The sequence below is a fragment of the Typha latifolia genome, chromosome 1 (genome assembly GCF_019914945.1).
Source record: "Typha latifolia isolate L0001 chromosome 1, TyphaL0001v2, whole genome shotgun sequence".
NCBI classification, from domain to species: domain Eukaryota; kingdom Viridiplantae; phylum Streptophyta; class Magnoliopsida; order Poales; family Typhaceae; genus Typha; species Typha latifolia.
In genome coordinates, this window is record NC_133086.1 from 9,490,118 (window position 1) to 9,490,567 (window position 450).

The window sequence follows — 450 nt, forward strand, 5'->3', positions numbered from 1 at the left end:
TACCCAGATTTTCATCCTTTTTTTAATTCATCTAACTGGGCCACTTACTCTCAAAAACATAAGCTCACTAAAAAAATTTAACTATAAGTAATTAATAATAGCAGAAACTCCTTTTAAGGCATTATACCATGCAATGCACCAACGATATGTGTCTTTAAGATCATGGCACCTCCGAGAAAGGTGCATCTAGTACCTACTTCCAATACAGCAAACACAAACATCCCCCCCTAACAAGTGTCTTCCTTCTCATATAATCTTTTTGAATCTTTTTTGAAAAAATAATTCATCCTCTTAATTTTATTACAAGAATAGGTGTTAGTGCAAGCCGGACTAAATAGTTGTTGAACAATGATTCAAGAACTAAGAACAGAATAGAGAAATGAGGATCAACAAATGACGTGAAAAGAAAGAATGTTTAGTAGTACAAACTTCTGGAGCAAACTGCATATA